This window comes from Ylistrum balloti, unplaced genomic scaffold (assembly GCF_031769215.1).
Source record: "Ylistrum balloti isolate Yb309-2 unplaced genomic scaffold, AGI_CSIRO_Ybal_v1 Utg370662, whole genome shotgun sequence".
NCBI classification, from domain to species: domain Eukaryota; kingdom Metazoa; phylum Mollusca; class Bivalvia; order Pectinida; family Pectinidae; genus Ylistrum; species Ylistrum balloti.
The window spans coordinates 598,880-622,033 of NW_026782401.1; the positions used below are offsets into that span (position 1 = coordinate 598,880).

Genomic DNA, 23,154 nt, shown 5'->3' on the forward strand with positions numbered 1-23,154 from the left:
ACAGAAAAGTTTTCAGAACTTAACATCAGACACCCTTTAATTCCTATACATTTAGTTCTTACAAAATTTTCCAACGGTGTCGATGTAATTTGGCCCCTAATTTTGTGCACGTTTAGATTTTACCTAACATACTTTGCAACAGAGTATGAATCCCTTTACAAATCATTGATACAGTGACCACGCTGTTGTGTATTCCTGTAACATGCTGCAATGAATGAATGCAATACTGTTCTTAAGAATGTGGTTGATAAGGTATTCTCTCAAGGCCTATTTTGAGACTGTTTATTATAAAGAACCATTGCGGAAATAAGTAATGATCTTACTTATCACAAAGGTATTACATGCAGAATTGGACTTGCTATGAAAAAGATATTCAGATCGTTTTAAACAATTGACAAATATGTCTTCACGTTCGATTTTACTCCATTGTAAAGTACACTTTGATAGTCACTTTACATTCTGCCAACATTTCATCATTGACGATATAACCATTTACTTGTACACTATTTTTTTCAATTTTCTTTTTCTACCCTCTTCATAATTGAAGGCGGCAAAACAGGTGTGTCTAGAATAACGTCTCGAAGAGACTTTCCTCGTAAATGTCATGGCACCAGTAACCTGAAACCCGACAATGTGACCTAGCTTAGCCCTAAAAGCTATACTCATCCGATTTTAAAATTATTTTGGCCGAGATAGACTGCAAATGACGTGTAATCTTTCCTCCATAGCCTTGTGTTACATCGTCGAGTCAGACGATCGCTTTTATCTCTAGCTTCGTCCTCCTCGCCCCGACGATGCCGGGTGTGATTAATTGTACATATATATTTTTTTCTTTTTCTCTCTTTGAAACCTTGTCCATGTATACCCAAAACATTTTTATATCATAGTAAATTGTATTTCGTTTTATTTTCTTATAATTCAATCACCTAATTTAGCAGAACGTAAAGGAATATTTTATAAATGATGATATATGGTATGTATAATATAGGAATGAACTAACAATACTTGGAATCTAGCATTCTGATGTAAAACTGTTAATATTTACCCTGCCAACTGGCATTTACAACTTCACTCAAAACATGGCCGACAGCATTCCATATTTTGACGTTTTCGTTGAATTATGTATTTTGAATATCAAGCGGTGTTTTATTCGACTTTTACATGACATAGCGATTTGTTGTGTTCGAAACAATGCCATAAACCTTATTTAATTATTTATTGTTTCAAATAAATCAAAACAGCGCCGTAGTTTAACGTCGGGCTGTTTTGCGATACAGCCTGTACAATATTTACGACCGTATTGAGTATATGCACTTTAAAATACATTTTCAGCTGTATGTTGGATAAGCCAGTTTATGCGTTATCAATCTGCAACCAAAATGGATATAAAGATGATAATATTTTGTATGTATTCATTAAATTATACACTGTCAATTATATCATTTAAATTGTCTTTCCCCCGGCACCGCTATCGCGCACGCGTGTCGTTTCTGTGCGTGTGTAAAAGATCCTCGTGTGCGCTGTATGTAAGTGAAGCTAAATGCGTATTGCATTACGCAACAGACAATGGGAAGATAAAATGAAAGTAGAAAGGCTGAAGCAGTTGTTTCCCCTTAGTCGTAATTTGCCATGGTAACATATTCTGTGTACACAGGATATTATCAAATTTACTGAGCGTGGATATAGACCCAAGCTTTTTTTCTGCTACCTGAGATATAAAAACGAATAAATATATAAAAAATAAAAATAACAAACAAACAAAATTGATAATTTATAAGTGTCTTTTGAAATATTGATATACTTGTATTTGGTGTTAGAATATATATTCTCCTATGATCAATGTTGTTATATCTTAAAAGTGAAATAAGAATCTATTTTATATACAATAACTGCGAAAAAAAATGTTGAAAGACGTATGTTTGTTATTCTTAAGTGTCTACAGCATCATTTTCTTCTAGATGAAGAAATGTAAAGTTGTGATCAATTGGTAGGAAACATGAATGTTTAACGTAGCCATTATTAATCTCATCTTAATCAATGTGATCTGTTTTAAGAAATGGAATTCGGCAACCTGATATCGTTTGCTTCCTCGTTGGACAATCTTACGTTACATTTCCGCCATCATCGAAAATCAAAAACCGTTCCTTCCCAGAAATCAAAGTAAGCAGGCTCCGAGACGTGTTTTTTTTTCTTTGTACATTTTTATTGCATTGCCATCTTAACAATAATCGAGATCGTGTACACGGCGAAAAAAAAAATTCTTATAATTTGTATAATCAATGACATTACATGAAGCCCACTGAGGCGGGGCTACCGGTTTAGTGTGACAGAATAACGCTGGCAATCTTTGTCAGAGTTACAAAAACAGGAAGGCTTATAAAGGGCAGTTTCCAGCTGATTACTTCCCTTGATTAATGCGGACCAGAGAAGTTCATGTGTTAATCATTCCAGTCCTCCTTCTGTCAACGACGGATCATTACACGAAACTGGCTCGTTCTGGGAAGCAATACTGTTACAATAATACCAAAAATATCCTCTGTCTCTCATATCTAATTCATTATCATTGTACTGCGATATTTGTGTTTGGTTTACTCAAACAGATCGATGAGAAAGAGCAACGTCATTTTCCATAATATTTTCCATAATTGTTCAAAGAACGATTGAATGATTAAATCTGAAATGTATCAAAATCTCTCGTAAGCTTCCTGTGCTCCAAACAATCAGTTCTCTAAATTCAATGTGCATTGTCCTTCGTGAACATTTACAGAAACCAAAAGTTTTATAGTTATATTCTTAATACTTTATTCAAATGACTGCAGGAGACTGTAATTACAGATCAGAGCGAATATGTATATGAAAAAAGGAGCTATTTCATCGGATTACTAGACTCTCGATTCTAACCAAAACGTGACGATAAAACGGACTTTTTGTATTATGCACAGCCGTAAAAGCTTTATCTAGCGATGACAGTTCGATAACAAGGTTTAAACCCATTTATTATTCGTGAACGATAAAGGCTGTAAAAAAGCTTAATTTTAGACGTAATAATGCCAATTTATAAGTTCCAAAAGTGCACGAAATAGCATCAACGAAACCGCATCCTCGTCGCTGAATCATTTGATTATTTGAGAGAGAATACCAGCTCACAATACGGTATCGTTCGTATTTCCCTACTTCAAAACAGAGTTTGCTGCCGTGTAATATTTTTTAAATAAACACTATAAAATCTGTGCGTACTTAGCGGATATATTTACCAATGAAACATATCATTCATCAGAATATATCAATATATCTAGAGCATATCTATCTATCCATATTGATAGCGAAAAGCATCTTCCCCCCCCCCCCCCCCCCTTTTTCTTGTTAATTAACACAGCTCAAGCAAAACTATACATATCAGGCTGGTATACATGTATAAGTAGTATCACTAACACAGTATCCTTACATCAGTAACATTACTTCATGATAAAATACATTATTTCACAACAATTTTTCTCCTTGAATCTTGATAAGGCCTAATTGAATTTCTCTGCGATAAATACATATGATAACATATTTTCATTTTATTGTCGTTTGAAACAAGGTCCAAGATATAGCCTTACCTTCATCGGTGATTTTCTATAACAAAGATCTATGAGATTTTTTTTACACTAGCTGAACAAAATATCCATTCAAATCAGATTTGTCTTTCGTAGAAATTCGAACTGCTTTGCAGAAAACATTTGTTTACTTATTTTTTCTCTAAACAAATGTACGGCGGATGTGTATTTCTCCATTCATTATCAATACAACTGGAAAATACAACTGCGAGACTTATAAATTATCTGCCATTCTATGGGTGTAAGGGATATCGTGCACTAGAGTCAAACCTTGAAGCATGTGAATCAGTTTGACATTGTAAATACATTAACATTTACTTTGTTTTGTGTAATTTTTTCACTCCACAAAGATCAATACATGAGGTTTGCGCCTAGGTGAATGTAAGGATTATAATTATTTTGCTTGATATAGGTTTGAAACTAGGCATGAATGTAGAAGATTACAACCATCAATCCTAATACATTTATTTTAAATAAAAGTGTACCAGTTATAATTGTAATATAATTATGATATAATTTTGGGCGCTTTCGGTGTTATTTATAATAGCAAAGAAAAGCATATTTATAATCCATTTTTCTGGTTATTACCAATGTGATGACAGGAATCCATACCAAGCCAATACCCGGAGGAATTCATACACAATATGAACGCTAATCTTATAATTAGTAACATAAAATTATCTTAATTTACAGCTATTCGAGATGGTATATATGGTAAAACTGTTGTATAAATGTGCTTGTTTTATGTCGATACGATGTTTAGAATGTAGAACATTATAACAGATATATTCCTCTAGAGTCTCAGACACAACCTTGTGTGTTTATTTTAAAATGAGAAAGATAAGAAATTCTTCCATTGACTGTGTTTGCTGTTTTGGAGAAAACAATGATATGGACGAAATCCTGTAAAGTAAATCATTATATTATATCCAGTTATGATCATTTATCAACATTTTGACTTCATGCCTACACACATGAATATCACGGAAAGAGGTCAGTGAAGAGAAATGTGTACAATTCGAGCTAGGAGTGTTTAGTTTGAAGTCATACAGTGCATAGACACCCGTGGGTAAAATACTTTGATCTCTCCCGACCTATGGAGATGTTCAGCTCATAAAAATATGCAGGTGACCAGTCCGTAGTTAGACTGACCTCTGCTGACCGACTGACTGTTTGTATCGAGATTCAGTATAGGGACCACCTTATAGTTAGATAAATAGTCTTGATAATTGTATTTCAAATGAAACGAAAATTACCATTTTATTACTGGCAGTACGAATGAAGTAACACCAGCGGGGCACCTCAGGGTAAATTGTACACATGGCTCTAGCAGATGGTTTCAGACATTTACAGCGTTTTATATAGTGTAACTTCTTTCTTATTTATATTTCTGCAGTAAATACGTTAGAGTTTGACCATGGAATATTCTACAGTGTAAATTGATATACTAACCAAGGTAAATTTCTCATTACCAATTACATCCCACCTTATTATTACCAATCATATCGATATGTTGAAATTTAATTTAAACCGTATGTTTATATTCCATTTACTTTGTAACTAAAACAAATAGCACTCTTATATTCGATTTTCAAGATAATTTAAACAATGTATTCATATTATAATTGTCAATACACCAATAGAATGTAAATGAATCTCTCCATATAAAATTCTATATCTGACTCAATTCAATCTTTATTGTCATAACGTTATATAATACTAATGATTATTGAATGATGGTAGAGAATTAGTATTTTGTATAAAATGGTTACTAACAAATAGAAGTTTCCCTAATCAGCTTGCTACATTGCTGACGTAACTAAATCAGATCCTGGTTGTCCTAAATGCATAAGCATCATATCATTACCTTGCAGGTAAACCAACCAATGACAAAATTGTTTAATAAATTTAAGACTTTTCTTCCTTCTCTCCTTTCTTCCCTCCTTTGTTCCTTCCTTCCCTTCTTTATTTCTTTACTTTCTTTCTTTCGTTCCGTGATCAAATCAAATGATTCTGATAATATTGGATTCGATTTTTAATTTTGATATTTTTTTTTTTTTTTTCATTTTTAAAATTTTGTTTTTATTTTATACTCCAGAACCTAAAAATATATTCATTCAAATGTAGCAACATATATATGTAAACCTAGAGCGCCATTGCATGTATTCCATAGATACCTGCATTCATCATAATCGATTTTTGGAAATAGGTAACGTATCTGTATAAATGGCAGAACTAAAAACAGTAGTGAAATTTGATAGGGAAAAAAAGAAAATATATTGATGTGATGCCAAACGGTACAAAAACAGTATATGAAGTTTAAACAGAATCCATTTGTCTTAGAGCTTCTGCCTTGGTAATTTTAGGCAATAAATTTTCAATTGTTTCCTGCCACGAGATTTTTTCTACGAGAAAAATGCATTGCTGGAATCTGTTCAGTAATGCATGCACTGCCATTCATCAAATTGATGATATCGAAATAATTTTGAAATGTTATGGAAATTAATATTTTGCACAATATATAGATATGCAGTTTTGATCACTAAAAATGTGCATTTTATTTTCTCTACTATCTTGTGGCTGATAATGCCATGCCATAACTCTGTACTAATTAATATTTTGAAATAATTAATTGAATATTCATCCAGAAACAGTGCTGATAAGTCATTCATAAAAAATGCCATAAATAATATTGACGCTTAAGAAAACAAAACAAAACGATCTGAATTATTGGAAAAAAGAAGACTGCAAAGTAAGCGAGAGATAAGTGTACGGCTACAGAGGTAAGAGATATGACCAGAGAATTACACGTTCTGACAATGGCAAGTTGGTCTAGTGAAATTCTACAGATAACAGTAATTGTTCTTCTTATTTGCATGTCGAAAAATACTTCTTAAAAAATCTAACTTAATTTAGATTTAAAACATTTATATTCCCGAAGTTAAGAGGAGAAGTAGACACATGTTATATCAACATAATTTGTTATTGTAGTTATTGTTGTTGTTTTTGATGATGATGATGATGATGATGATGATGATGATGATGATGATGATGATGATGATGATGATGATGATGATGATGGTAGTGGTGATGATGATGATGATGATGATGATGATGATGATGGTAGTGGTGATGATGATAATGATGATGTGAAGTGATCTATCAATTTCTCTGTTGCATTTATTTCAATATCTGTTACAAATGACTGAGTATTGTTTGATACGACACACGTGTTCCTACAAGCTGAAAAAATAACTAGTCGAATTACAGATAATTACATATTTATAAACACCCACCCCACACATTAAGGGGAAGCCTTGTCTATTTCGATATTGTTTCTGCCAACAGTAGTATCGGCGTAGTGATCTACATGTGTACAATGCTACTAAATATTGAATTATTCCGCGATAACGGTACGCAATCATGGCAACAATACAAATGAATATCAAATGACAGTTCATTCAATAACTAAAGCATGAATCCCCATATCTTCACAGTTAGCTAATTATACATTAATTACTATGAAACAACGCCAATTACTTAGCCATATAGCCAAGGGATGATTATACATGTAACTTAATACTTTGGTTTACTTTTTTCTTACTCGTTCTTGTAATAACATGTTAATTAAAATAAATTATGGTTAAGACATCGCAATATGTTTCGTTTGCTTCGTTTAAAACGCTCGATAGTAAGAAAGGTACAGTAGGTTGTCTAGCTCATGCCCTACTTTAAGATATGTTTACAACATATCATTGAACCAAAACCCAATATTCTGCTCCAAATATAGAAATAGTGTAGTCCCTTTAAAAACAATGAATTTGCATATTTACCAGTTGAGTAAATACCCAAGAAATGAAAACATGAGGAGCTACAACTGTAAGAAAAGCCCGGCTTGGTTTGATATTTGATGTTGATACCAATAAGATATTGCAGGCTCCTATACCATGCATTACTTAAAGACATGATTTTACCAAATCGTGAAACAAATACTGCTCAAAAATAGGATAAGCATAACAAGTTTGAAGAAAAGAATGTGTATATAGAAGCTTTTGAAGTAATACTTAAGAAATGAAAAAGGCAGCAACATATGTTTGAAAAATTCCGGTTGTTTTGATGTTTTGCTCGTTGCATTAACTGCATGCACGGAGACCAACAACAATGCATGATGCACATGGTATCTTAACATTGTGCACTAGTTGAACTTTCAAATGGATGTACGGTTTCAAAGCAGCTAATGAGTGCAGTGGGAAAGTTTCCTGTTTACGACCAAATGTGTCAAGAGTTTTCGTCTTTAAGGCCAGCACCTGGCCACGAAACCGCACACGAAAACTCGCACAGGCAACCATACTATTATCTAACATGTTGACTCCTACATTCAGAACCGAAAATCTTAAAATAGGTACGATAGGAAAGATAAGTTTCAGAAATATATCTTGTACTGCAAAAGTATGCAGTCTCCCTATTTTTCAGTTTTGTAAACCTATCCAATATATGCTAGAGTTTTTTGTCCCGAAATTATGTTGAAATTTTATCATAAAAGAGTCACATTGGTCTTGTTTTTAAACACTCTTCACTTACTTTCTGTTCTGTTTATGTTATTTCAAAAGAACATCCAGGAACACTTGCATTTGTTGTTCATTTACCATTAAAAGAAACAGGAGATGCGGAATCAAATTGTCTTTATTTCATAACAGAATTCTCCTCGTAACATTATATTTTTGTCAAGCTTGAACTTTATTTCAACAATTTTTGCCATTTAGGACATTATTTAGTTTAAACAGCCGCAGTATATACCTCAGGAGTTTCCATGATTGACAGTTGTGGGGACATGATATAAGGGTCAAACAAGAAATATGTGGGGTCTATCTCTCCATTGGGATTCCTCAAATTAGCAAGCACTGTGATACATTAATCAATTTATCTGCGGAAAACGAGGTTTACTTGACATAAGAACATATTCGGTGATGTCTGGCAGGTTCTCTGCTGTAATTACATATATCAGTATTCTGTGGTGTAACACGAGTAATTATGACGTATTAAAGGTGTCTAGTGTGACCCACCGGTCCGTCCGCCCCAGGGGAAGAGGAGAATTAGTACCCGCTTGTAGTCTCCAGTGATACCATCTTGTCCGAACTGCTGATTATTCAAGCTTTTGTGGCATAGGCATTGTATATCAACGTTTTCAAAAAGCCGTCGACAGTTTGCTTGGAGGCGCATGTAGCTCTTCTAATCGGCCATACTGTTTCCGGTGATTTGTGTCTTGCGCAGTGATACATTTTACCTGTTTAAAGTTTTATTGTCCCTCTGTAGCTTTGATCTTCGCAACTGTTACATTTTTATGATATTTGAAATTGCTCCTGTGTCCATTGTTTTGTATGAGTTAAAAGGTTATCCACACAATACGTGGGTCAATCACAAGCGCTGGCCATAAAAACACGCAAAGAAAAGAAAGGTTTAGTCACTTTCAACTAAATCCGGGTATATGCCATAATATATACCACTAGTGTCTATAAAACGTAGGAAAGGTACTAAAGGAAAGATTTGTCGGCTTTTCAAAGTTTTTCGTGAACTTTTATGAGCATTTGGTTTCATTTCTTTTGTTTGAACAATATAAACACAGCACCAGAAGACAGTACAGCCGTAAATTACAATAAAACGTCCAGACGTATTGCATCATAAACACATACTAGTTCAAATATGAATGAATCTTGTTTGGTTGTATCAGTCATGTAGGGATCTTAAGAAACAGTCCTTGTGAGACAAAACGTCAAACTGCTTTGATTTGAATTTTCTACCATTGTCTTAATTTACATTCTGACTGAAAATAGCTATATATTGTTAATATACATATACATATATATATATATATAATTCATTTTTAACCGATATGAATTTTATTACTTAGATAAGTGGGAGGTCGTTTGCATGGTGGGCATTAAGCGTTTATTTTATGGAGGACTAAGCTCGTTCCCAACTGTATTTGCCCGTGGAAGTTTATGCCCCGACATAGTTTACGTATAAATAAATACCAAAGATCTACCCCTAACTTTGTGATTGAAGTAACATATCTGTGTTAAACTTTAAAGCTTCATAATAATCTACAAAAAATGCATTACGAAATGAAGTATACTTATTTGATATTTTTGACTTCATCTTATATATCTGTAAAAGAGAGCGTACAAACACAATTAACAGTAAATACCACACTACGGCATTTTAGTACCTAATCACTTTTGCGACCTCACCTATCTAGTAATTTTCTTGATTTGTTAAAGCCTGAAGAAAAACTCAAAAGAGCACGGGAATAAACTTCAATTAAAATGAACTAAATACATTACATTTTCATATCGAAATGGAAAAGTAACCTTTATATTTTTTTCTGACTATTGAGACGCCATCACTATCAGACGATTTTTTTTCATCTTAAAGTACATACTGATTTTTATTTTGAATTGCTATAAACAGTATTGGAATTGAAGGATCAGAGGTATTTATCAGCTCATCTGACTAAAAATAGATAACATAGCATTCATTCCTTTTTGGTGTTAGGTCTGTGGTTGAGGGTAGTCTTGACTGTCACAACTAGTAATGATACACTGAAAGCAACGCTATGTAGTAAATGCAACTATCGTGATAGTAATAAAGTAGAGCAGGTAAATGCTTCAAGGTTTTGTGACAAAATAATATCGAATAATCTGGAAAGGGGATACGACAGTTCTGTAGAAAACGTCTAAAAGCATTAATGTAGTGATTCACGACAATTTCTATCAATTTATTTCAGAAGACCGCTCTGTCATACCGCAAAAACGTAGCAATTTCACCTTTGGACAGAAATAACAAGTAAATATCTTCGGTCCATTTCTTGTGACAATTTCGTAAGATCATTGCTTCTTATTGCTTTATAATAGTCCTTGGGAAATGTTTCTAGGGGAAACCCACACTGGCATGTCTCGTAGGTATGCTGTGCGGAGGGGTCAATCACAGCGCCCTCTACAGACGGGGAATAACCCTGTTGCTTCTGAACTCCGAGTTACTCTCACGGCACGAGATGGCGCGCTTCGCCTGCAGCCGTATCAGGTTGTCACGTGACCAGTATCATTTATGACGTTTTATGAAGCGATTGGGTCATATAAGAACAATAAACCGCGTTTTTATGTCTAGTTTTACAAGAAAATGTTCAATAGTGGCTATTTATTAGCCATTTATTCACAATTTCAGCAAGTTGTCTTGTTAAACTTGGCATGTTGCTCTTCCCCCTATGTCCGTCCTTCGTCGTAAAAAAGCAAGTCTGAGCAAACCTCTGTAACAGGCACTTAGCGGTATTACATACTTACCGGGCACCGAGAGATGGTAACGCTGTCATACAAAACTCGTGTCAAACGGCCTGTGAACCTACCTGATAGAAGGCTTTCGTTGTAACCACGGATTTACTGCAGCCCAGAGAGGGTTACAGCGTGGTCCATTGTGAAACAAATGGAAGCCGTTCAACTTTCTGTACAAGAAACGTCGTAACAATACCATTGCATGACTCGGCAATAGCTTTTTTTCTCGAAAGTGTTTGGAAGAATATTCGGTTATTCTTGAGAATAACAATCATTTTTACGAAAACATCATCATGATTAAATTGTTCTCTAAGTGTCCTGGATTCGAACGCTGTCATTCAGTGTACATCAACAAAGTGTACGTAATATGTTTATCAAACGCTTTGGCAAATTGTTTCCGCTGTCTTGTTATTTACTTATTTTGGAATGGTTTGTGGTATTCAGCGATACATCTTTCAAATGTTGTGTGGTGTTTCTTGGAGTGGAATGGTTCTACATTTTACATTTTCTATAATCATCTTAGGTGAATTTTTGAAAAAGTATTTTGCTGTATTCATTACAAGTTGCAGCATGTTGTTCAATTGATCTTTAATAATTTATGACGTATTATTTGCAATATTCTGTTTTGATTTTCTGAATATTCTTTTATTTTTGATCTGTTGTATCCTTTGACTTAGTAGAGTTTGGATTGTCATCTTAAGGAACGCATGCAAATTGGCTTGGTATGCATAATATCATAACATACGGTAATTCTGAGCGGAATTTGTGAAGTTGATGTCACTTAGCATCAACACAGTAAATTTGTCAAATCCCATTACAGATTACAAAATGCTTCACATATTTCTTGCAATTAGTGACATATTTGCGGTTGATCTGCCATGCATATATGTGTGTTTGTTTTTAGTAACCATACATTATCAATCTTAACAAATATCCTCAAACAATGTGTCTTCGTAAGATATTCAGTTGTAAGAAATGAAATCGAAATTACACAGTACCAATTTGACAATTTGACAAAACGATGGTCAAAATGACGGTGAATATAGTCATCTCTGTTTCAACAAACAACAACTAATTATAAAATAAATATAATTGTTTTATTTTGAACGAAATATAGAATTATTTCATTGTGATTTTATGAACACTGGAAGTGTGTTTGGTTTTGAGATTGCATTAAGGATTTGTTCCTATATAATTTTTGTTTTTATTTTCAGTTTTTTGTTTTTGTTTGTTTGGTTTTTTTTCTTTATAAAAGTATAAAAAAAAACACACACACATTTTGTAGTGTTATTAGAAAGTTGTCCCATTTGCCTTTGAAAGATAACTTTGACTTTTTAAGTACCTCGTCTCAGACGTCTCAGAGTGACTCTTTCCGTCTTTTTCTATTCCTGAGAAGCGATGTATGGAAGACAAAATTATGTCATGTTATACTGATATAAAGTGTGTTTACCATATCGAAATGTAGAAAATAATCACAGCATAGAAATTCCTAGCAATGAAGTTATTATCGTGAGAAAGCCAGTTTACATCATCTGGTTGATATAGCGCCTCTGTAAATGTTTAATTTCAGATCAAGTATTGTTATATATGAAGACTCTTATTTCAGTTGGAATCTAATTAATCATTAAATTCATTCAAATAAATTAATATTTTCGAGAGAACAAAAATAATGCGTCAGTTTTTTTTATCTTTTATAACGGCGCTCTAAATTTACAGGATATGTGCGTGATGTATATAACGATCATAATATATATCTACATACCTAGGTTTTCAGTTCGTCCCAATGACAAAATGACAGTCTTGAATTGATGCACTTTATTTCAAGGTTAATCCAGATCCTCATGAAAGACATTTGGAATATATACGGTTCATTATGTAGACTATCGTTTGAACTCATTTCTGTCACGTAAATTCACGTTATATAAATATGTATTCCATCGCACAAGTCACACACTGATCACGCAAATTTATCTACAATTCAATCAACTATCTGGGTTAGAAATTAGCTAGTAAATATATTAAAAGTTTACTGAACCATGAAAAGAACCTTTGATTTGATGATATTTCAACGCAGCAACTGCATTGCTAATCACCAAATATCAATTTATGTTGATAGATATTATGTCGATAAATACAAAGGAATGCTACGTATCTTCGGGTGATTTATATATTAAATAGCGAGGCTAATGTGTCATAGACTGCATATAAATATAAAATGGGTTTTCTGACCACAATCCTAAACATTTGATTTTTGTTTCTTTTTTCTTTTTTTTTTCATTTCCATTTTTTTAAAGAAATTGATTTTACATATGTACATCCGAACTCAAATCTAAAATGAGTTATTAATTTATGAGTTTTAAGATCGATTTTTGAGGAAAATGCTCCATGTAATTAAATGTATAATTTGAATCATTGATGAATTTGCTGTTCATGTTTCTGTGTTGACATTTCACTCAGATCATTAGGATATTTTTTTCTTAATGAATAAAACAAAACAAAGCGTGTTAGTACTAAAATTTATTGAAGCAAAACATGCTATACAATTTAATATGAATGAGAAAGGAGTACATCTTAATTAAACCACGTTGTGTTATTGTTCTTAAATTGAAAAATAAACAATTTACATGTAATGCAGCAAATTAACTAGGAAGGGACAGAGTTGACAATAATTAACGCACTTTGTTCATCGGGAAAAAGATATTACTTTTACACAATTAGAAACAACTATTTTTTTTTCGAAACTGAAAATAAATTATATATATATATATATATATATATATATATATATATATAAAACGTTATTGAAAATATTCAGTTATATGATCAGTGCGTTAACCCTTTCATTAGTCAAATGGTTAGCAGTGTCCCAAATCTTATGTCTAGTCTTTGGTTATTAATGTTCAGCTTTCTGCATTTTCTCCTCGACTATAAATGTTAACAATCCTAATGTTTTAGAATTTCGAATATTTTCCTAATCCCATACTTTCTGTAACTGACAATGTCTATTTCTAGATTCTGTCCACTCAGCTGGCGAGTGTAGAATTTTAGAAAACTCTCAAGTATTGAAATAAAACTGCGGATACTGTGGAGACATCGCAGTAATTATAAGCGTTATATGAACCATGGAGAATTTTCCCAGCTTGTCTGGTCAGGAGTGACCTGTTCCGCCATGAGTGACCAGTAATATCTCTATCAATCCCATTGTCCAGACCTAAGCCTCTTCTTCACATACTCTGTTATCCAACAAAGTCAAACGATTAGTACTTTGTAATTTGGATAAAGAAACATTTCCTTGTCAATGACCAGTACGTTAACGGCCATGGAGAGATAATGATGACTTGTTCGGCCACCACGAGTGGTCAACAGGCACTGGACACGCGGGCGATCAAAGAAATTGATACCTTTCTGATTTAGTACGGAATTGGTCGGTTGTCTTTTTAATTGAAGGATAATAACGGTTTTAGTGTCTTAATGGTCACATTTCGTCCCCGTTGGTCAGTTTATAATGGACAATATGTGTCTGTGATGGCCAGTTGGAGGGTCTGAGATCCAAGGATGACCGCGCGAGACACACGGATGTCCGAAATACCTGTGAAAGTAGTCAACGATTTGGTAAAGTCTTATAAATACCGAAATAAAACCCGCCTTGTTCCTTGGAAATTGTATTCTTTTAAGGTCTGGAAATAAAATCGAGCTCTAAGATGTCTTGTTATTTATTCACGATGATTACACAGAGAACAAATTCTGACGAAGAAGTTTGATCAAGGAACTTGTAAAGTAGCTTTGATAATTTCTTGTACTGGTGTGAAATTTTCGTTAAAATCTTGACCATGTGGATGGGGGAGTTCCGTAATTTCATGACTATATAAATACCCCCAAACTAATAGTGTCCGTACACATTGCGTCCTGGGTCTACAACTGTTTAATTCTCAATTCGCCTGGGAACTATCATACCGAATTTATTAGCTATAAAAGGTAAGTTTTATCAAGTTATTGCCAGCAATATATTTTTTCATGAAAAACAAATACTTCTTAATCAAATGGGGATTTTAAAACTATTACGCCTTTGACACTTCAAGTAATGGATTTCATAACATATTTCATTATTTAAAATAAAATAAATATTTATTAAATTTGTATAGTTGTCCTATAGCTTTAACAAATTACGTGATATTCAATTTATAGTGTTTTATCACTTAATGTGATCTAATTGAGAAAGTGATGAATATGCCAATAGCGTTTTGCATGATTGTTATCTTTTGGTTAATATTTAATTCAAAGATAATAGAGAAACGGAGATGATAAGCCAAAAAAATATATGTAAATCAGATATTGGCGAATGAATGTGTATTTTAAAGGTACTGCGCACTTTATCACAATTAAATGATAAATACATATTTTTTACTTCATTATGGGTGTGATAAACGTTTCGCTAAAACATGTATCATAATATAAATACTATTCTGATTAGGTCAAAAGGGCATTCTGCCAAAGGGTCTCTGGAATATCTCGTATGCAAATGTATATGTCTTTTGTTTTCTGTCGTGTGTATTCAATGAAAATCAAGCAGGAGTATGGCATTTGTGTGCTTATCTACCTATAAGCAAAGCTTTTATCTATATCGGTACGCCGGTTCAGCATAGACAAGGAGAAACACTTAGAGTGACGTCACGCTTGGAGATCACAGCCACCGCCGTCCAGCTTTAATTGGTACTAGCGCAAATTTATCCATTAGCCACTGAATCATAATGAACAGATCCAACTTCCCGTTCAGTTCGATAAACCTAATTTATTGATAATAGTATCGTGCTTCTCTCAAGATATTTCCAATATACTTTATTGTACCGCGTCAGGCTAGGGGAAATTTATATAGTATATACGGAGGGAAAACCGACCATTGTGTCCTTATTTTCTGTATGTGTTGAATTATAAAGCGAAACATTTGTCTATCGTTATAATTAAACAGGTATATTTTCAAGATATATTTTATTCAGGTATAGTAATATTGATTTTCCCTCTTTTGTTGTTCTGATACACTTAATATGTTGGTGATATACTCAAAAAGAAAAACATCTTTAAAAATATTTGGAATTTGTATTTCTAAAAATAATTAACAGGTTTTTATTATCAATGAAAAAGTAACAGTATTTGATGTCTTTGTAGGAAGTGATAATGACAGGTATACAACGCGGCGACATACAAAGACATCTTGTTGTCAACAATTATTGTTTATCTGAGTCAAAGTCGTAAATAAAACACATGTTTTACAATACCGTACACAGGTAAAAAAAGATGTCTATCTAAATATATCAGTTGATAGCATAATCATCATAAATATAAGACCCCTTTCAATAAATACATCTGTTTGGTTTATATTGAAAGAGATCATAGGATCGAGGATTAGGGATCTGTCAACAATCTCGGTGTTGTACCTTTGTCTGTCCGCGGTAAACATTTATTGGACCTCCTAATCACAACACTTTACTTGCACACGTCCCTCTCGGCGCTTAAAGAACGTTGTAAACGCACACATGAAGAATTTACATGCTGCAGGCAGTCACTTTTCTCAAGGCAGTTTATTGGGAAACTCGGTCATTGTAAAATAAAGAAACAACTATTTTAAAAAAAAGTGTAAGAATAAGAAAAAATGATGACCGACTTTGGTGAATGGTGTGAAGCCAGTAATTAGTGGTTAAGCACGAGGTATCGTAGGGTGTGATGGTGTTAATCAGCGTACAAGAGGCGTTCTGTAATCTTTATACCGCTGCTTGATGGATGCATCATAATATCCGCTATGTTTTACTTAATAAATAACTAAAATTAGTGATGATTGATTCGAACAAATAACCTCAGATGTCGTTTTTGCATTAAAGTTGTTTACAGTTTGTTCTTCCGTGTGTGAAAAAAGAAAACTTCGCGATGCCGATTTTCATCTTAGCGTCGCAAACATTGCTCTCCCTCTAAGCCTATATTAAACCTGATTTTGTGTTGTCAGCATGCTCATGTGTAATAGATGCACTAACCTATTTTATGTGCCGTGAAAATAATTATTTCATAGATGTACCTACCGCATATGTCTATAAATACATGTTTACATAAACAAGGTAATTCGATGACATGTTCGGTAACAAGTGTACGTGTATTTAGCAGTGAACACGTACTTGCACACTGAACGAATTAAGGACATATACGAGTGCTTTATTCGTCGTTCAATGATTATTCCGTGATGGCCGTTTCAGTGAGATCAACTGGCGGGCATTAGTAAGGCTAGTGACAATTTGTTTTATTGCTCCGGAAACGTGAAATTAAAGAAATTGGCAGTCACAATGAGATGGTGCGAGCCTCGGGAAGATTTTCTCGTGGTCTCAAGTGTATTGTAGTATTCAGAATCGGATCCCCATGTATGATCCGGAGACATGCAAACGTCATAAGACACCGGTATCTATTATCGAAAATTTGTAAAATGGCGATCTCTTGAGGAGTCGGTATTTCATTAGTCGGATCGACGGGTACTCGAAGAAAACCATTCATACATTGTAGCTCTTTGAGTAATGAAAAAAATCCTAGCAAATATCCGCGGTCAACAGACAAAGCTCGCGTCAAACGTTTAAAGGAAATGGGACTTGGGCTATAAATGGTATGAAAATTCTAGGTTTGATGGGAAGAGTTGAAAAAGGAAGATCCGAAACGAACATATTTCAGTGTAAATCAAAGAATATTGCTAGCTGAAATCGTTACAGCGCAATTTAATCAATTCATTAAATTAACTTAGAAGAATAGCCTGACTACATTTTCGTTATTGATGTCTACGATACCGAATTACAATTATAAATGCCGTTATTTTTAAATAGGTGTATCGGTAGCCAAATTTGAATATAACGATCAGTTTCAATTGACATGAATTGGAACATTTGAAGATTCTTTCATCCTTGAAATTAACCATTACAACAAGTATTCCTGTTTAACGAGCGGCCTGTGTTTCCACTATCATCGAACTCTTGGGCGCGCTTCATTATTGTAACGAATAACAGTTAATCAATTTTGCGGATTATTTACGAGGGTTTGTTTTTTGTGCGGAAAGCACTTGCTGATACATGTCTTTGAACTGGAGTGTGAAACACCGACCAATATTACTTTAAATCTTGTTAAACAAGCTATCCCATCTTGATAAGGTTGTTGTGCTCAATGCAAATTGTATAAAGAATTAAGTAAATCACTAGAAACAGGTACAACGAATGTCGTAAATCTGCAGAGATAGAATTTTCCGTGGAGTGCACGCGTGCACGTAATTATAACTTCACACCCTGGAACACACGTGCACTTTCTTATGTCAATGATAACCCTCGACATTCCGTGGATATATTTCTAGTGACGTAATCCATCCTGTATTCACATTCACATCCTAAATACCTCTATTTTGCTACGAGACATTGTCTTCATTTTTGCCATTTACAAATTCAAATTTGCACCGAAGTTCTACCTTGATAATAATAGAATTGATTAATTAAAAACTAATATATAATTAATTTATTAAGTTTCAATAATTACAAACAGAGTCTAAATATTTATAGAATAGAATATTTAATGAGTAATACGAAAACGATTGAAACAATATCAATTTATATATTGGAAAATACAATGTTAGCTGCCTACAAAGAGAAATAAAAACGATGGTATTTATTAATATTCTAAGCAATCCTCTATGATTAAACGCTATTATTCCGAGAAAGTCTAAATCAATGTACACAAATGAAAAGTGTTGTACTCAGTATTTCATCATTTGTGAAGCTAAATGCCCTCCGTAATAGGCAAAGATTTAGCGGTAATTGAACCACAAGTATTCAAAGATCAAAGATAAATTAGTCACAATAATGTGGAACGGTGTTTAGGATTACGTTTTATTGACATATTTTGTTTATTTTGTGTTACAATCGTTGTTTGTTACAACAATTGAAGTTCCTATCCGTAACAACGCTGGCTATGTGACTAATTATATGATGTTTATTATTACATGGTAATAATTATTACATAAAACAAACGTAACGATGTTGTTGAAAAGCACAAAGGCAAGATGTGTATGATGGATGGAAGTGTCTAGCGCCCTGATGACTGACGAGAGAGCTTACCTGTACACAGGTAACAAGAGTCAGCATATTTCAATAAAAAGGCAAGTTCCGAAATAAGGATATGCCCACCAGGACTGTCCATGCTAATTGAGAAATGTCTGTAAATTAAGTCGGATTTCCTTCTCTAAATAATAGACTCATTTACGTCTTAAAATTAAATGAAATACACACTTTTGATTAATTAAGGAATTATTTTGATTTCTGACGGTTTTATAGAAAAATAATCAAGCTTATGACAAGTAGACATGAGAAGAAATTAAACGGGTGTATACTTGTATTCTGTCACATAATGTAAATATTGATATATATATGTGTGTGTGTGTATATTTCATAGTGTACTAATGCTAAAAATACGCGCGGATATTAGTTATTTTGACAATTTTGAAAATTATTCATACGTTGAATTATTAAACATAAAAGTATATCAAGCTTGACTTAAAACTTGTAAAATAAAAGTGAATTAACTATTAAGTAATTAATTTCATATGTACTTCAAAAATTAAAAGGACAATAAATATAACTATCAAGTGAGACCAACGTAGTTAATATAAACAACTGATATTAACATGTATATTATATATATATATAAACAAAATAGACATTTAGGTAAGGTGAGAATCCAAATGACACGTGTCTGTATCCGTGATTGTGACAAGACACGTTCTTCTTATATGTACATTTCACATACTCGTGCAATGTAGATTCGGCTGGGGTACATCATCGCCCTGTCCCACATCGGCAATACGATACATATAATTAAGGAATACTGCTAAAATTTTCTTCTGTAATTTGCAAGTCTTCCGCACAAATTCGAATTTTAATCCTAAGGAGGAAATAAAGCGATCACTGCTAGAGAAATTAAAGAGTAGGACAGGAGAAACATGTTTCAAACAATGACATCAAATGGCTGTTTTCGCTTTCAATGGTTAGCTCAATGTCCTGTGCCGTAGGCCCCTCTAATAAATCTAGACCTCCACAACGAAGTTTAAGTTTATATGACGAGACCCAACAGCCGCAGTTCTCCCCCCCAGCTTACCTGTACGATTTTAGTCACTCCTGAAACTTAGAATGATAAAATATCCTGTTCTGTACGTATACAAATGAAACCTCTCGCCAAACAGACAAACCTTACACTATAAAGTCGCAGCAATTTGCCAGCGCAGTGATAATTACCTCGATTTCTATTAAACACACATAAACTTTGCTATCAAATGGCTGATGTGTGCTGATTACTGATTGGCCAAACCCTGTTTTTATGAATATTCATAGCCACAGTCCTCACTGAGATTTACCAGCTATAAAGCAGAGATGTAACCCCCAATAGTATCATAAACAGAGGATTTCGATTAATTCAAGAAAGAGAAAATCTTTTGTGGTAAATATTTAATACATTTTTATCTCACGGCGAAGATTTCGTTAAATTCGTCTTGATTCACAAGGTAGCCGTATCTTTCCGACTGACTGGATTTTCTGAATTACTCGGCGCCGATTGGCTGAAGTCTATCACGTGGTTGCAGGCTATATCCCTTATTTTTATTAGCTCTCTGTGTGTGATATGCGAGGTCATAGGTTGTTGTGTATCGTACAGTGAGGCAGGCTCGCTCAGCCCGTATACGACACATTACTAGTGTTTATATTGTTTTGGAGAGAGCATGGTTTTGATAGCCTGGCCAGTGGCGTTAAGGACCAAACGTACATAGTAGTTATTTTACAGTAAAACTCAAAGATCGAATGGAATATGAGAATACATATGTAGCAAGGTACGTATAGACTACAGCGCGGAAGTATCTATACTTGGATATTTCCGTACCATCTCAAGTCCAAACATAGCTAAATTTAATTGATAATTTTATGTGTGTTTTTATATGCGTTTGATGTTTAGTTTTATTCTCATTTATATGGATCCTAATCAACTGGAACCGGTGACCCGGAATGTAGTGATACAGTTTATACCCGGGGGAGGGGGAGATAGAGTGATAACACAGATGCACTGAGACACTGTCTTAAACATTTCAATACACACGTTTATTTCTAATATACGAAACACTGAATGATTCCAATCGTATAGGACTGTGGTAGTGTTATATTTATTGGCAATCCTACTGTTAATTCATTTGCATATCACGGCTTATATTCTCTTAGATATCATTTTAAGGATAGATTTTTTCACTCCTTTTATCATTTTGATACATTGATCCATTACTGATCATGATTCAATATCTTTCATTTTAAATCTGTAATATTTTTGTATCAACATCTCCCAAACATTAATCCAAACGCTCTGTCATATTAAGTCCAAGTTTATTACAATTTATGATGATTTTATAAGTACTGTTAAAGTTTAGCGGTGTATATGTATCATAAAGCACCTTGTTAGATTTACGAGGGTCCTAATGACTTTCATCTCATTCACAGTGTCTCACCTAACAGGGTCTGTATATATATATGTATACATATATATGTGTAGGGTTGTAAGTGTGTAAGTACTTTTTAAATCGCATTCAAAATCATTTGTCCTCCGCTTCCTTTTTTAATGTGTCTGTGTATGAATAATATATTTGCCACGTTAATGTCTATGATGCATGTCCCGAAGACTACATTTTCAGTTTTGACGAATTACATTCGTATTGAAATTTGCAAATTGAGATTGCGTTGGGTCAGATAAAATCTTGGAATACTCATCCTCGGTGAAACGTTAGCTAGCTAATTACATGTGGCACCCGGCACTCTCGCCTAATGGGTTTATTATACTGGGTACATACCAGCTTCTTACAATGCAACAATACAGGATTAATAGGTAAATGTCCAAAGACCTCCGAAATTTCACAAAGCTTTCGTCTACCATATCTTCTATCAGGTTTTAGCCTCATTAACGCATCTGCGAAAAAAAACCCATAATGTTCGAGATCATGAATGAAAAAATCATTGACTACACACATTGTGAATGAGCAGGTGTTCAACTATGTAAAATTGGTTTCATTCTTACAGACTGTTCACCTATGCTGTCAATACGACAATTTATAACTCAACTTTTTAACACACTATAAAAAGTAGATAAACCCATTTATATGTACGTATTTTTGTTCATTAAACACAAACAAAATGGTGCTTAGTTTTTTTCCTTATAATTTAACAAATGAAAATTACACATATCAGATATTGTATGCAAAATAAAATGCGTTATCTAAAACAGAAAACATAAAACAGCATAGATGAATGATCTTTATGGGATTAAATTCATTGATGTGTCTTAAAACGTATGTAGTTAATGTTTTGTCAGAAATCTTGTAACTAAAGCTTTGAATTAAAATTGCATGCATTTTCCCACACCTGCATTCTTATTGCCATTTCGCTAATTAGAAATAGGCCTTAAACTATGAATAATAATAATTTAAGAAATGGCCCGAATATCCTACCATAATATCTATTCTTCTCTGCTAGTGAAAGCATGATTACAATAGAGTTAACTCTAAAATGTTCTGGTATATGCAATGAATTTTTAAAATGATTTCATTGTATGCTAGCTCAAAGAAAAACATATTCTTTATCTTTCAAATAAATGCTTTGCAATATTTTTTTATTTATATTTTTTACTGTACATACATACATTATCAGTTTACTCATTTTCTTTACGTGTCAGATGAGATGCATGGATTTTAAATTTCCATAATATTGTTGTTATGTAAATATTTATAAAAACCTAAGGTATCATATTGCAGTTTGTGTAGTTTGTCGTAATGTAGTCTCACAAAAGATTCATGTAAAATTAATGCAATCCTTCATATGTAGTCGTTCTTGCGTAAACATTCTCTTATACATTTTGACATACTCGATGAATGTTTCTCGAAGTATTTCAAAAACCAACAGGATTTCTTGACCAACGAATTTTTCCATCGTTTTTTTTTTTAATCAAACTACTGCAAATGAATTTTGGATGAGATGTTGTTTATACCGAGTTTTTCTCGTGGGGAAATTCTATGAAATTCATATTTAATCAGTTCTTGTTCAAAAGAAAAAGAAGAAATAAAACACCAGCTTGAAGAAGGTTTATTTCTTTACAAAACTCATTTGAAATGATGAATAATATTTCTAATTCGTTATTCT

At 33.4% G+C, this 23,154-nt stretch overlaps 1 protein-coding gene across 1 annotated transcript in view; it reads left to right on the top strand.

Moving 5' to 3' along the window:
• LOC132557353 (homeobox protein php-3-like) overlaps positions 1–23,154 on the top strand; it is a 109,505-nt gene that overhangs the window by 66,853 nt on the left and 19,498 nt on the right. The gene's annotated exons all lie outside the window — the stretch shown is intronic.